Source organism: Centrocercus urophasianus, unplaced genomic scaffold (assembly GCF_019232065.1).
Source record: "Centrocercus urophasianus isolate 14NV4802_14NV808 unplaced genomic scaffold, USGS_Curo_1.0 seq_19, whole genome shotgun sequence".
NCBI classification, from domain to species: domain Eukaryota; kingdom Metazoa; phylum Chordata; class Aves; order Galliformes; family Phasianidae; genus Centrocercus; species Centrocercus urophasianus.
Window position 1 is genome coordinate 12,566,585 of NW_024884744.1, and position 16,064 is coordinate 12,582,648.

The 16,064-nt window shown below is 35.3% G+C and overlaps 1 long non-coding RNA gene across 5 annotated transcripts in view; it reads right to left on the reverse strand.

Moving 5' to 3' along the window:
* LOC122161410 overlaps nucleotides 1–16,064 on the reverse strand; it is a 494,955-nt gene that overhangs the window by 139,109 nt on the left and 339,782 nt on the right. The gene's annotated exons all lie outside the window — the stretch shown is intronic.

Here is a 16,064-nt window from a genome sequence, read left to right on the forward strand (position 1 = left end):
TGTATGGCGATGTCTTTAGGATTCCTGCACCAAGAGCAGGCAGAGAAATCATAACAGAAATGTGAAATAGGGACCCCAAGGAAGATGTAATGGTGAAGTTAGCTGATTTAATATTCTAAAAAAGTGGAATTCCTGGATTTTAATCTAGCTTTAATCACTTCAATTAACTTGGCATAGAATTTGAAAGTGACTGAAGTGAATGCTTTCCTCCCTTGCTGTGCTTTTAATCAGCCTACATGTCCTTTATAGATCATGGTGATGGGGATAAGTTCTATCTGTAAGCCCATACGTCTCATTTTAGCACCATATCTAATGCAATTATTGTCCAAACTCATGATAATCTGAAAATACCTTTTCTGTTTCAGGCAGCTCAACTATTTTTATTTAATTTGGTCTTTTTGTTTTCCCACTCTTAAATCTACAGCTGCTATGTCAATTTTATCTAAAGCTTTCTTTTCTTTTTGTTTCTGCTATGCTGAATGTAGTTTTGATGACAAAGATATTTTCACTAATACTGTCTATCAGAGAGCTTGATGCACATGACAGAATTACATGAAATTACCGCTGCAGGATTTAACAGTTTAAATTTGATACGGCTGAGGACCATTTTCATTTCAGTCTTTCAACTGTTGTTATTTTAAAGCAACAACAATAACTTCCCTATCTAGGTTGTACTTCAGGACATTATAAGCTCTATTTTTGCAGAATATGTAAACATGTAGCTTGGATGTTTGCCAGTAAATGAAGCATACTATAGTGCTAAAGCTTACTAAGGTCACTGCAGAAGGCTTTGAAGCAGGATGCAAATGTTTACTTTAGTTGCCTGCTGAACAAGTGTAATATCACCTGTCCCTTCCAAACTATGTACTTGTTGGTCCTGTCTCACGTGCCCCAAATGAAATGTGATAACAACAATTAGATACGTACAATAAATTCTGTTTGCAAGGCTTACGTTGTTATTTCTGAGTGTGATTTGTAGTCCTTTCCACACTGAAAAGAGTGAAAATAGTTTAGGAACCAGAGCCAGATTCTAGCATAGGATTATTTAGTACTTCAGTGGGAAATTGAGCAAGACAGGCATTAGATGAGAGTCCTTGATGATACCTCAAGTACAGTTGGACTGTAAATATCTTCCAAAGCACCAACAAGAATGACAGTGGAGAGATTTAGAGAAAGTAATTATGGGTTTACATGGCTCCAGCTTGTTTGCTCAGATTGTTTATGTAAGAGTCTGTAACCGATGAAATACGTCTCCATAAACCAATGCTTGTAGCTGTGAACAGCCCACGATCTGCCACTGGAAGAATCCCTCAACAAATGCATGTGTACACATCCTATTGCTATGGTACCTCCTCATCCTTTGTAAGATTCACTGGAAATTTTTCTTATTGAAAACAATGAAGTCTTTTATCCAAATTTTCTCTGTCACTTTTCACTAGAGACTCCATTTAAGGATAAAATGGAAGTGCTTTAAACAGTCAAGTTTAGTTCATAACATTGCTGTGCTGCTTTTTTCTGTCGTGTCTCATCCTTGGAACTGAACACAGCTCCTCTACAAATCTATGGGCAGCTCGGATGGCTTTCTGCTTTCACAACACTGTTTTGCCACAAATACACAGAACTGCTATACTGACACACAAAATACAGGAGTCAACAAACCGCTCAGCTGCAGCTGCAATTTACTAAAAACCCTTTACATTTTTAGCCTTTGGGCTATCCTATGTGAAGGACAGACCTCATGTCATTTCCTGACCTACAACAATCTCTGACTGCATCACTGTCTCTATTCTACTATTCCTCTAGGAGACGTTCCGGTCAGGAGGTAGGACTAGAACATTCATCTCCTGAGATTCCTTCCAATCTCAACCATTCTGTGCTGAAAATATTTTCTTTTTGCTACAGATGATGAACTGTGGTTCTGATACTAGCTCTTTTGTCATTCATAAATGGGACCATAGGCTTTCTCATGGGATATATGATAGAGTATTTCAGGTATAAGGAGCTCATGAATCCAGATATTTCAGGATATGCATTTGTATTGATTTAGAAGGTATGGGACAATTTTCATCAATTATAATAGTTTTATTTTAAAATTTGATTCTGTGAATGAAAACGCATTATAATATTTTCTGTCAAGATCACTATAAAATTAAAAAAAAAACAACAGGGAAACTTTTGAAATTGAATTATTTTTCTCTCAGATAAAAGTAAAGAAAAAAAATCAAAAGTTCCATATTTGATGTGCTTTCTACTAATTTTTTTACCTACTGGAATTGAAGTTTTAAATTATTCTCATATTCCTAGGAAGGCATAGAAAACAGAAAAAAAATCACTGGATCATACATTTCTGGTGCAAGCAACAAGATTTTTTTTTTTTCTTCTCAATATAATCAAACCTTTCTTCACGTAGAAGCTTCAATAAATTTCTAAAACAAGTCTTTCATGCTTCTTTCTTTGATTTTTATCCAATATTTATCCTAAATCTAGGAATAACTGTCAGCATTTTTGTTCGGGTGCAACAACTTGCATCTAAAATGTTTGTCAACGTATGCAGCTGGGAAAGACATTCTTTTTTTAGAAAATGTATACCGAATGTAAATTAGCATTTTCCAGATGGGAGAATATATCTGAAATTAAGGAAATACAGTTACTGATGCTTAGAATGAATGATGTACCAAAATGAAGATTAAAATAATAAGGACTGTACATAACTGACTTTATAAAAGAAGAATCTCCTGACTTATGTAAGAAAGCCAAGACCATTTGCCTCTGTCCTCTGGCATTCCAGCAAGATAATGGAGTCTTGCTCTGCAAAATACAAGATCTCACAGATGTGGGAGGTGGGAAATCCTACTCCCAAAAGAATTCAGTGATGGAAAATCTCTCACTGGCTTCAGTGGGATTAAGATTCAATCCAAGGATTTACCCTGTGAGGTCTTACAGTGTGTTAAAGTACTGGAACAGAAAACTGATCCTAAGAAAAGCCAGGATAAAGGAACTGACTGAAAATAATACCCAGAGAATACTTCTGTCTTCCACTTTAGCTCCAGAGGCACTGAATAAAAGACAAAGGAAAACAGCATACTACAGAGAGGAATTCTCTGTCAATACTCAGTGATGATTTTTCTTCAAAAATTTAATAAACATTTCAAGCATTGGAAAGAGAGGAAGAATTCAGCTGCATTGTGTTGTTATAGGATGAATCAATCCAACTCAAAATGCGGTGCTGAAATCAAGGCTTTTTTGTGTACGTGCTTAACATTAACCTACCAATAGCCCAGGTGCATATATTTAGGGTACACTGAAAAATTGTGCTTTTCTTCTGAAGAAAGTACTGGTTTGCTGGTTTGGTCAAGTATCCTTGTATTTCTAGCAAAAGAGACACAAGAATCAAGAAGAACCAATAAAACTTAGCGTAACGCAATTGAACTGGTTTGCTGGTCAGTTTCAAACTAAGCATTTCAGTTCAAATAACAAAAAACATACTTTTTCACAAAGGAAAGAAAGCATTACATTAAAAGCTCAGGGAAAGCATTAAAAGCTCAGGGGAAGCATTTCAGCGTTAAGATGACAAGGTATCTTAAATTTTCTATCTCATGGAAGATGCATATATTTGGATTTTTTGACCAAAAAAGGGTGATGGAAATATTTTCAGAATTGAAGTAATTCCAGGTAAAACAAAATATTTAGCTATCTCTTTGCAAATTAATAAATAAATTATAACTATTTTTTTCCCCATATTTTGCTATTTTTACGACGTAATTTTTATCTGAATGAATCACAATGAGAAGCTAAGCTTTTCAGAAAGGAAGCACAATGCTAGAGGATATCTAAACACAGACAAAAAAGTTGATGTTAGACTCAGGAAGAGAACTGTCCATACATGATTGGTATAAACTACTTTCGAGAAAATAGCTTTAGTTATTTTGTGTTTTTATTTTTTTCCAGAGATCTCTTAATTTGACTGACACCTGTCTCTGATGTCTTTCTCATTTCCTTTGTAACAGAAACAACTCAGATAAAAGCTATTTGTCTTTGAACTTGAATTTATTTCTCAAGTTCAGTGTTTATCTGAAGGATCTATATTAGAATTTTACTAGTGTGTACAAAATTCTTCATAAAATTAATCGCCTATGTCCTACTGACCTATGTATTAATTGTGAAATATATTTAATTGATAATCCAGAAGAAGATTTTCAGATAATATAGCATTTTAAATACACAATGATTATAATTATAATATAATAAATGCAATATACGGATTGATGTCTCCATATGTGTGTTTCTATAGCTTTTATTATTAAATGAAAGCAAAAAGTCCCTTTCTTTACGGTATGGAGAACTAAAATGATCTAATATATAAATAAAAGGCATACAATATTGTACTTAAGGTAGTAAATTACCATAGATACAATGGGAGGGAAGGAGCACGTAGCCATTTTACTTTACTTAAACAAGACGATTATTAAAATAGAGCCTACAGCACAGTATCAGTCCTCAGTCCTATGCATATTCAAAGGCAGGTAAACACAGACTTTGCTTTCAACAGAATATTACCAAAGAAGTCTTACAGCACTTTTGCAATGCTTGAAACCAGAGAGAGAGTGTGTAATGCAGCAGATAGAAAGGAGAATATGAATATTGAAGGAGAACCAAGTAGAAAAGGAAAAAAGAGAAAAAACACCAAAGAAAATTTATATTTTGAGGACTACCTTCGCATACCAGAGAACTAGAAATATGCATTCACACTGAGAAGGTTGGGTTAGTCTCATCATCATTCTAAAGACATTCTAAGACTCAGAGAACATAACTCAAAAACAGAGTGGCTGGAGACGTGGCCTGTGTATCATCTCTACTCATTCCCAAACTTTAAAAAGAAGTTTTTGAAGATTGCAAGATGCAGCCCACTGTGTGTGTGACAGATAAAGCTTCTTCTTGCGCAGCACTGAAAAGCAGTGGCATGTTTTACAGACTTGTCATCTGTGAGGCAAAGATGCCTCTGCATAATAAACTGCATAATAAGCCCTGGAATGCTAACTAAAATCTGAAAACAAAATATTCAGTTCTTCCATCACTTTTAAAATTGCTCCAATGGTTGACAGAAAATGTTCAACTCAAAATATGTTTCATGTCTCACACTGGAGTTACATCCAAATTTTTTTTCAACTCATCTCTCACAATTTAATTTGACTCTTTGCCAACATGTTCAAACAAATCACCTTATCTGGCATTTTAGAGGACAAATAATTACAAGTTCACAGGGTAATCTATTAATTCTAAAACTGTTTTTTATTACTATTTATAAAATCTAAAGAAGACCTAAATATGCCTGAAGTGGTAAGCAGGCTCTCTGCTGGCCTTTCACATAGAAGGGCCAGTGTGTGGCCTGTTTACTTTAAAAGACCAAACAATTTAGGTTGAATTGAGTAAGAGAAATCATTACTGCATGTTTCCTGAGGAAAACTGAGGTTTCCTGCTTTTACAGCACATGTGGACATACATAAGTGTATATACGGTTTTGTACACACATTTCTCCCAACAAAATGTCTGTGCTGTGCTTCTAGACTCATGACCACGAATAGTGGATTTAGACACATACACTTGGTCATAGCTAAACTTATCCAGCAGCATAAACAAACTATTTGGATGAGTGAACAAGAAAGGGAAGAAATGGCTGGAGGGAAGAGAGCAAGACAGAGAAAGAAGAAAAAGAAAGGGATGATCTAGTAAAATAAATATTTTCAGGAGTTACAGAAAGTGTAATAACAGTGCACTGCAATTTACACAAAGGTATTGAAAAATCGATACAGTTTCCACCTCCCAGAATTCTAGAGATGCCTGCTCAAAAGGAATGCAGCACTTAAATTATGTATTTCCTGTTATTCTTGGTCAGCAGCTGATCTCCTGCTGAGCATTGTGAAAAAGCTTTGGATTCCTAGAGGACAGCAGGTGCTGTCTAGCATATTTCACTGATTTTGTGAGCAGAAAGTGAAAAAGAGGCAAAGTAAGAATTTGAAACAAAAGATGTTTTTTCTCTTATAAGAAAACATTGAGGGTTTCAAAGCTATACAAGAAGGGAAAATTAAGAATAATCTATTCAAAAGTATATTATTTGAAAACAAGGAATGTCTAGTAGATTGGATGGAAATCCAAGCACATGTTGATATTTTTTTCTGACAAAAAACAGGGTCACTTTCTTCATCACACACAACAGTTTGCATTTCAATGCAAATGCTGGAAAGGTAGTAATTGCAAAAGATTTAGATCTGTGGATCTATTAATTCTGTGGATCTGAAATGTGGTGCCATTTAAGATTCAGCTACATTCTCAGAAACCAGAGTTCAACTATTCAACACAATCTCCAGGAAGTAAAGGCTTTCAAGTATCAGGTAGATTCCCCGCAGCATGTACTGAACTCACATACCGAACTTTTTATTTCAAAGTTTATTTCAAAGACCTGGTCAGGTCAGACAGTCCCATTCCTGTTCTCCACACAACAGATCAGCTGAAGGAAAACAAAACAAAACAAAAACCAACCAACCACTCCAGCTGCATTCTCATTCCTCCACAGACTATTTATCCCCCTTGTGAGAGAATTCCCCTCTCAAAGAAAAACATACAAGTTAATCCAGAAGCATACAGTTGAATAGTATGCACCCAATTTTTCCTAATTACAGAGACAGGCCATCAACTGACAGTCGTTACAGTATTCAGTAGCAATCAGCTGGACTGACTATGCATTTTTTCTCACAGGCTTCTTTACTTTGGCTAATATGGCTAGAGGCTAACAGGACATAAAAGCTGACATAGAGACAGATGAAATTCTTGCAAAGATATTTAGAAATGAAGCTCCTTTCATTTCATTTAGAAATGAAGCTCAAAATAATTCCCTATCTGACCAGATTGTAATTCCTCTGAGACACCTGGAGATAAATTATTTTTTATCCCTATCTATAGATGCAAAGTGTGGACCAGCATTCTCTGGGTCCCAGCACTCACACTGCAAGGCCAACAGATGCTATGCAGATCATCCGACACGTCTGCGACATGACTGAACCAAACAGTACTCATGTTTGGCTTTTATATAAAAGCAAAAGTTTGGGTGGGAGTTTTACTTCCTCTTCAGAGCCTGTTAAACATTCTGGCTCAGCCTGAGACACAGATGATAATGGCCCAAGTGTCTTGGATTGGACACATTGGCTTTGAAGATAATTTATTTAATGGGATCCAGCAAGATAAGGAAATTAACTCATTACATCTCTTCAGCTAACAGGTTTCAAAGATAAAACCATTCTAACTATGCCACAAGGAACAGAATTTCCAGCAAATTCATACAACCTCTATACAAGCGCTGATCCCTCAATACATGTCCCAGCTTGAAAAGTGATTTCAAGAACTCAAGAAAATGAGACAGAAAACTATCACTTCTATTCAGCTCTGAACAGAGTCAAATTGTATAAATCATGGTTCATGAAAGTAATATGGGGAGGAGAATTTCACTGCACCACAGATGATGAATCCCAAGCAGATAACCTTCAAAAGATGCACACATCACTATCACAGAGACAAAATTCCAATGGAAAGCAATTTCACACTTCTTATACACCACTGTAATCAGCCAGAAAATGAATTAGTATAGCCTGAGGACAAGGCATTATCAAACAGGGTCTTGACCCAGAAGCACTTAATCTTAAGCACCTGAGCTATTCCATTAAGTCACACATATGAGCAAATTAAACTCGGACCAGCACTAAAAATAATTGGAATAATTTCTACCAAGTTATTCATTGAATGCAGCTTCTTGTTCGACTCACAAGTCATGCATGACAATATCCTTATTTTTCAAACTGTACTAAATTATTTAGCATTATTCCAGCATTTTTTCTGCCACCAGTGCTTGAGCTGCATAGCATTCATAGTTCATGAAGTTCAAAGTTGTTACAAAAACGTTGATCCATCATATATTATTTACAAATAATGAGCAATACCTTTTTTTTCCAGAGACAGAGTATAGCTTTTAGAATAAGGTTTCTGTTTTGCATACTTTAACAAGTTCAGAATTCACTAATATGTATATGACATTTTCATTTCCTTAAAAAATAAATTCTTCCCTTAGTCACTACACATATTTATGAAAAGTGACATAAATGAAATCAAAGCATACTATTTTATCTGTACAGCTAGTCTGATGCATATAATTTTAAAATAATATTAATATTGCTGTACATACACTATAAGTTAACGTATCAAAAGAGAAAACAGATTTACACAGAAAAATGGTGAAAAGAAATGCTCCTTAATCAGCAATACAGTCCTAAAATGACAAAGGAACAGTGAAATTTTTCCAACCGAGCAAGAAAGAAAACTTAGAAACCTAAGAAGAGATTTTACATTTTCAATATGGCTAGATAAAATGACAGAGATTTGAAATATGGCGAAGAGCAAAAATAAGATTAGACAGTCCCAAGATTGGCTTGAGAATCACTCAGCTTTAACCAGTAACTTGCAACATCTGCAGAAGACAAATAACTTTAATATATAGAAGTACTATAAGCATAGATAGGGCAGCGTTCCTCTATAGAGTTAGATTTGGCAATTTTGATTCTATCTAAGATGATTTAAGTTTTCTGAACAATTTAATTTTGCTGTTCCAAGGCCCTGACCAAGGGAAAGGTAAAATGAAAACCGAAGTGACAAAGGGAAGGGAAGATGAGCCCAGGAAAGCAGGACTGAAGAAGGATGGGAAGGAAGCATCAACGTGAGCAGCACTGATGTACCTGGAGAATATTACATACCACTAATATGGACAACTTAGTACTACTTTGCTGCATAGATTTTTGGCAGGACACCTACTGGAAACATTACATCTGCACATTCATGATACAACAATATCACCTTCTAATGCTTACATTAGAAAGCGTGTTTAGTTTATACAGAGTATGTACTAACATGAAGAATAATAACGTTTTTCATTTTTTATTTTCTATTACTTCATAGTCCCTTACAAAAACCAACATTTTAACATAAGCAGAACTCAGTTTGGTTTTGGACTGCTGTTCCCTTTTAAATTGAAGTTTACAGCTCTCAGCTGCTGTAAATTACTTAAAATCTTGAGGTACGGTACCTAATCAGGAAAAAAATACAGCAAAAGAAAAAAGAAGCAGCCAAATCACAAATCAGTTATTGCTGTTATAACCAATTTCTAATTGAAGTGGGATTTTTAAAGTATTACTTAAATACTTAAACACCTACAACACTTATTTATCTCAGGTATGGAAACCAAAGGTCTGTTTCAGCAAACTTCTCAAGCAAATTCTTTTCCTCACACTTGCAAAGCTTATTAGATGTAGACATGCCAGTAAACTGTAATGGCACCATCACTGCTATCTTCTTCACATTCTCATGTGTTCACAGAAGGCAGTAAAAAGAAAAACAGAAGAAAACAAAAACAAAAATAGACACCAAAAACCCCATGTTTGAACTGATCAAACCTATACCTAACTAACTAGAGGCAGTGCCTCACAGGTTTGCTCTGTATGCACTTGATCTGACTGAAAAGACTTTTGAACACAGTTAAAAAAAAAAAAAATTAAAAAAATCTAATATTTTCATTAATTTTGTATTAATTCCTTTCTTCAAGTGATTCAACATTAAATCCTTTTTGAACTACAAACTTTAGGAAAAAAGCATAAAAAAAAGTATATATATAAAAAAAAAAAAAAAAGTGAAATAGAGATGACTTTCCATTGACCCTCTCCAAGGAAAGTTTCACCAGATATCAAACACTAAAGGTAAAATACCTTATTTTTTTTTTTCTCCCAAGAGAAAATGGCACTTTGTTGTATCTGCATGCTTATGTTACTCCTTCAGAAATGAATTAAAAAGACATATTTGCAGCTTGGGATAAGAATTGTTTCTTCCTCCTTTGACATTAACCTGCAGTCCATTCCATTTTTAGCAACTAAAAGATGGAATCATTTTTCAGTTGTTTTCCAGAAACAACTAGGAAGCTAAAGAGCAACACTACCACTTTACTCTTTAGCTTCCTAGTTGTTTCTGTTTGCAGCTGGATTGACTGAGGATGTTCACCCATTCTAGAAAAAAAAACATCTGCTCTATTTTTCTACTATTTGCCTGACAGAATTTTTTTCCTTTACTTAATTCAGCACCCTTCAGCCCCACGGTACATTCCCATCACCCAACAATGACCAAACACCAGTGTGCCATCAATACAGTTTTGGGTGAAACCACAAGAACCATGACAGAAATGCACATGTGCTGGTACTAAACTTGAAAATGAGCCATGAAGTGTTGACACAAAGTCCCCTCATCCCATATCTATAGCATTATACCTTTGAAATGAATCTCTGTAGCTGGTGCATGCACCAGAATCTTTAGGAAAGTACATAAGCTAAACTTTTATTCCAAAAGGACCACAAGCAACAGCCAGAATCTTTTCAGTGTATGTCAAAATCAAATTCAGAATAACCATTTGCAGGGCAATGCTTTTGTCTTTCCTCACCATTTTGAGAATAATCATTAAAGATATCTGACGAATGTTTATACTTTTGCTATACAGAGTAAAGTGATGATTCAACGAAAAGATAAAAATTCTAAAAGATGGATTATGCAAGATTTCATGTAGGTAGACTAGAGCCTTGTCAATACAACTCTGCATTGCTTTCATCAACTTTTGCTTGGCCAGATAAAAAAACTTCCTTCAGCTGAATGTCTGAATCATAGGCTCATCAAATGGTTCGGGTTGGAAGGGACCTTTAAGATCATCCAGTTCCAACTCCCTGCTATAGAGGCAGGGACACCTCCCTCTAGACCAGGTTGCTCAAAGCCTCATCCAGCCTAGCCTTGAATGCTTCCAGGGAGGAGGCATTCACAACCTCATTGGGCATGTCAGCTGTGGAAAGAAATGGCCATGATACAAAACGTGACCATAAGTTAACTGCTAATTAGCATCTGCAGACTGAACTTCACATCTGACTTCTGGCTTAACATATTGAAACCCCAGATTCCTGACAGTATTGTGACTGTTAAGCTGAATATTTCAGAGATTTCATCTCTTCTCTTGACCTCTTCCGGGCTGCGACAAAAATGAGCATATATGCTAGAGAATGGTAGAATGGCTTCTGTGAAGGACTCCTGAGATGAACAAGCAGATGAGGTTTAATGGAGAAGAGGTTTTACTGGGATGACCTGATTATAGAAGAGTGAAGAGAGAATACATAATACATAGTATTGAGGATGCCTTATCTCCTCTTATATTACCTGTGCATAATAAAAATACAGTTGGTCTGTGAGGAGTCTTTAAAAAGGAAGTGCAAGTCATCAATAAAATGCTCTGTCAAGACGTCTGATAAGTGAAGCGCTTACAATCACAATCAGAGGTCTTCAGGAAGTTGAGCAACAGCTGAAACATGAAAGAGAAGTCTAAAGTTTCAGAGAGGAGGCTGAGACCTTCTTTACCACTGATTCTTGCTGCTAAGACAACAAGATCAGAGCAGCAGCAGAAAAACTCTTCTACCTGGCAGTTGTGAATTCCCAGGAAAGAGAAGAGGGATAATCAAGAAAAAAAAAAATGCAGAATTAAACTCTCAATTTGTCTCTGAAAATGAAGAGGCAGACAAATCTCCTCTACGGTTTAGATTAGCCAGACAAAAGAATAGGCTTGACAGGCAGATGCAGAGGAGCTTGAAAGCATTTCTGGATTTTACCTGCCCTTATACTGCTAGGACTGAAAAAATGCTTGGCACAACTTCTCATGCCTTACAAAAACAGAATAGAAAGGAAAATGAAGTGAATAAAGAGAATAACCGTTCAGCTAGTTACTGAATGATTTACTTTTCCCTTTTCCATTTTCAGTTCCAGTTTCTTCTCAGTAGCTGAATGAAACCTGTCCACAAATTCTAGAAATCATTCCTACAGCAGCAGGACACCAGGTACTGAGTATATTACTTTACTGACCATGAATAGTTCATAATAATCATTGATTTCCAACTTCTGAAAAGAAAAAACACTCGATCATGTTTTATTTGTTTTGTTTTCGCTTGTTATTAACATCTAGGGAAATCACATACATACAAAATAAAAGGCAGTATTAAAACCAGAGACGTCCACTGACAGCAAAAGGGATGATAAATTCTTCAACTTCTTCTGATTAATAAATTGACAAAAAAAAAAAAAAAAACACCAACCCAATAAATAAAAAAATCTACAATGACATTGAAGATTTTTGGAGCGAGCTTAGAAAACATTACAGAAGCAGCGGGAATGCTAAGCATTCCCACCAATTTAGGAGCAAAAATAAAGCTTTATGTTGGAGAATTCTCCTTTGTTAAAATAAAATACATTTCATCTAAAGCTTTCCTGCCAACATCTTGGGTTTTATTTTTGTTTAAAATAACACTCAACGTACTTGTTGGAGAACTATTCATAACCTGCCTGGATTACTTTAAGAAACTTAACTTTATAGAGAAATTAGCGCAAGGTAGAAATGTAAGCAGTGAAATAGAATGCAGGAAGAGAAATAAAAAAACTATGCTTATTGTTTTCACAGCATTAAACTTTCTTATAAAATATTTTTCTGTCTGTGGCTGCAAAAGGAACAGCAGTAACAGAACTGAACGGAGAAAGTAGCCTCAGAACAGGATGCTGAATCCCTGGCTGTAATTTACATCCTTCCCTGAAATAACGCAGAAAAAGATGGGCAATTTGAGTATTAACTGGAGAATAAACAGATTTTCTCTCTGTACAAATGTGTAAGCAAAATTTTGTATTGATCTACATTCCTGTGTCATTGGATGCAAGGACTCTCAGGCGACTTTATACACTTTTTTATTCTTTTACTGACAAAAAGGAAAGGAACTTTCTCTTGTTATTAAGTTCTGATAGCAGTTTTTGTGGATACTGTATCTTCCAATCCTATTGCTCACATAATATATTTCATGACATCAGAAGTTATTACTGTTTAAATACTAAATTTGAACTTTCGCTTTTTCTAAGTTGTTTATTTTTTTCTTTTATGTTTCAGCACCACTTTATAACTTTTCTATGAATGATGAAGGCAATTCCTGTTCAATGAAAACTGAAGCAATGACAATAATTAGTTGTTTCTACAAGCCTGTAACTGAGATGCTAAGATGCTAAAATTCATATTACAACAATGAAACCGCACCTCAGAACCAGTTTAGATGTGCTAAAGCGAAAGGAGTTTTGAAAGGAGTAAATACTGTTTTTTCTCCAATGAATAAAATTTTTAAGTGATTATTTTTGATCCCTGATTTATCCTTCTGGAAAATTTTCGTGATTTCACTGAAAATTACATCCCTTCACAAAAAGCTTTGAAAGCTAACTGCAACACTTTCACATCCTGTTTAATTCTCTGACTTCACAGCAATTTCTTTTGAAGCAAATTACATTTCTACTGAATCACAGAGATTTAATCTCTAAAATCTTTACGCTTTTTCAATAATGTTATACTAAGAATGACAAACTTGAGAAAAATATTACAACAGGATGCTGTAAGAAATTTCAATGAGGCAGTGAGATAGAGGGGATTTATTTGTTTCTTGCTCCTGAACAACAGCAAGTATTTAATATCATGTTACAAAAAACAACGTGAGATTGAAAGACCTCCAGTTAGAGAAACTCCTACTAAACTTTCCATTTTCATCCCTACGAAAGTTTTATTACCCAAAAATATACGGCATGTAAGGCAGATATCCTTATTTCCTCTCTTGTTTGGGTATGACTATCTAAAGATGAACATCAGTGCTTATCAAGCCAGAAATACAAAACATATGAAGATATATAAAAGGAAGATGTCCAACAAATCTCAAATACTGCTGACTAAGACACACTGAAATAGATGTAAAGAATTCTGGATTATGAAGTCAAACCTTATTTTGCTGGTTGGCAGAAAGAATAATATTGACAGGCTAATCCAAAAGCTTGACAAACATCAGCTTTTTAACTGAATGTTCACACTGTGGTTTCCTAAGCATCCCACATACATTTTAATTTGCCATCAAAGTTAAAATCAGAGGTAGTGAGACAAGACAGTAGAACAGATCTCTCTTTTGGGAAGCAAACAACTTGCTAAAAGAAGGTTTATATTTATGCTGCTCCAGATTATATTAAAGAGCAGTTTTCTAAAGACATGTAACAGAAGAACCAGGAAGGACACACACAGCTCTGAATCACCTTCTTCTTTTCTCCCTTTGCTGCACTGTGCAGGCAAGTTGTTTACTTGAACCTAAAGCCTTTTGGACGTTCTCAGCTTAACAAACAGATATGATATATTGCTACTTACACTCCTCCTCATCTGTTGCTATGGCATTGTGACTGCTCACAAGGTGATTGGACAGTTTTGCCATGAAAGTCGGGCACCAAAGATCAAAAGCTCTCCCATGGCACTGTGTTGCCTCTGCCTTCTGTTTTGCATCATGTTTGACAGGTCCAGGGAAGAACGGACATGAAGGCAACACCATGTCATGCTTCTACATATTTTTCCTCACTGACATTTTGTCCTACTTTTCTTCCAACCATAACTTGAAAAAAAATGTCAAGAACAACAAAATGTGAAACACAAATAAAGGAAAAGCAAGCAGCCTTCTCGAGGTTACACTTTAGTTTGCAACACAGTATTGTTGCTTATGAACAGATACAAATAGATTTCATCATACATGTAAGCAGCTGCAAGCACCCTTTAGGAAATAATAAAAAATTATCATCTTAGAATTCCCAACAATCTAAACTGAGCTGTGAACTGGTACCCTGTTTGCTAATACATACTGAATAATTTAAGACAGTCATCCTGAAAAATATCATTTAGAACTAAAAGCCGTATCAACTCTTTACGAAATAAAAGTATTAGGTAAAAAGTGAAAAAAGATTAATCAGCAGCTTTCTAATAAACAGATTTTCTGAGAGACTGGGCTGCAACAGCTTAGTTTATGAGAATGTTCAGAAGGAGTGAATGAATTGCAGCAAACTAAATTCAATGAGAATGTGCTGAGTCAATTCTAACTTCAGGCATATGACTATTTGTATAATATTTGTATTACTGCTGGAAGACAGCAAATATTGCCCTTCACTAAAATACAGAAACTGGGTTGACTCAAGGTTGCACTGCTCAGCAAAGAGGCACAGATTCCTTTCACTGTCTCACAGCTCTTTTATGACAGTTTTTCTGATGTATTAAAGACAAAATACGTTTAAGCATGTGACTAAAATCCCATTTGTATTTATGTAAGAACAGTACAAAAACCTACAAAATAATTTTGAAGATCTTCTGCTATTACTGAGTATGCTTCAAACCACCATCCTGGCAAAAAAAAATCCTATTTATCATTTTTGACCCCTTCAGATTCCCAGATTCTCACTGTAGGGTCTGAAACAAAGACACAAACATTTTCCTCACAACAGGCACATCTTTCCACTTTCCTAGTTCTCTTGTTAAGAAATGACATGGATGCGCATCAGAGTATATGGGTATTTCTTGGGTCCAGATGAACTGTTATTACAATGTGGCTATTTCCAGCAATGTTCAAAAGAAAAGCTATTATCATAAAGCTAATATAGCTACTCCTCCAAAGAACAGCCTCACTTCTGAATTATTTACGCACATTATTTTTTTTTCCCCATGCTAATACACAGTAAATTGTTCTGTTCTCATTTACAGCAGTACACATTTTGGCTGGGATTTTCAAAGCCAGGAATCCCTTAGGTAGCTTTGAAAAGCTAAACCCAATCTCTTAGTTTATATCCATTTACAATGGATTTGCAAGGGAAGAGGCTCTTTAATTCCAGCAGGCAGCTTATGGTTATGCAAATGACTTCTTGTTATCAGATGACCATCCTTTAATATTGTCATTAATTATCTGGCAACCTACCGTAAAAAAAAAAAAAAAAAAAAAAAAAAAAAGTCTGTTTGTAGGCAATGATAAAGGGGAAAAATGTAGGCAGCTTTTCTTTGCTATCAGCAGCTGCAGAAATTACATAATTACATATATTTAGTACAAAATATTTATAGCTGTACACAGCTTGTTGTG